Raw genomic sequence first — 468 nt, 5'->3', positions numbered from 1 at the left:
AGCACGCACGCACGTAAGCACGCACGCACGTAAGCACGCACAACCGGCAATGCAGGCAGGCAGGCACGCACACATGGCAATGCAGGCACGCGCGCACGCACGCACACACACACGCACATGCGCGCACGCACGCACACACACACACACACTATGCTGTTCATGCATAATCCAGATTAGGTGTTCAGTACGAATTTAAACCAATTCATAATTTGTAATAATTTAATTTTAATAATTTTTAACAAACACGGCAATGACGACAACCTGGAAGGGATTCTCACCCCGCGAGAGGACCTTGCGTATGTGCGTGGGTAGGTGTGCGTGCATGTGGGTGTGTGCATGCGTGCACGCCGCGCGTGTACATGCATGTGTTTGAGGCAGCATGTGCGTGTACATGCATGTGTTTGAGGCAGCATGTGCGTGTACATGCATGTGTTTGAGGCAGCATGTGCGTGTACATGCATGTGTTTG

The 468-nt window shown here is 51.7% G+C and overlaps 1 protein-coding gene across 2 annotated transcripts in view; it reads right to left on the bottom strand.

The window, feature by feature from the left end:
- Positions 1-468, bottom strand: part of LOC106817608 (rho GTPase-activating protein 26-like) — a 17,338-nt gene that overhangs the window by 4,990 nt on the left and 11,880 nt on the right. The window lies entirely within an intron of this gene.

Source organism: Priapulus caudatus, unplaced genomic scaffold (assembly GCF_000485595.1).
Source record: "Priapulus caudatus unplaced genomic scaffold, Priapulus_caudatus-5.0.1 Scaffold1791, whole genome shotgun sequence".
NCBI classification, from domain to species: Eukaryota; Metazoa; Priapulida; class Priapulimorpha; order Priapulimorphida; family Priapulidae; genus Priapulus; species Priapulus caudatus.
This window is presented reverse-complemented; position numbering and strand designations above follow the sequence as displayed.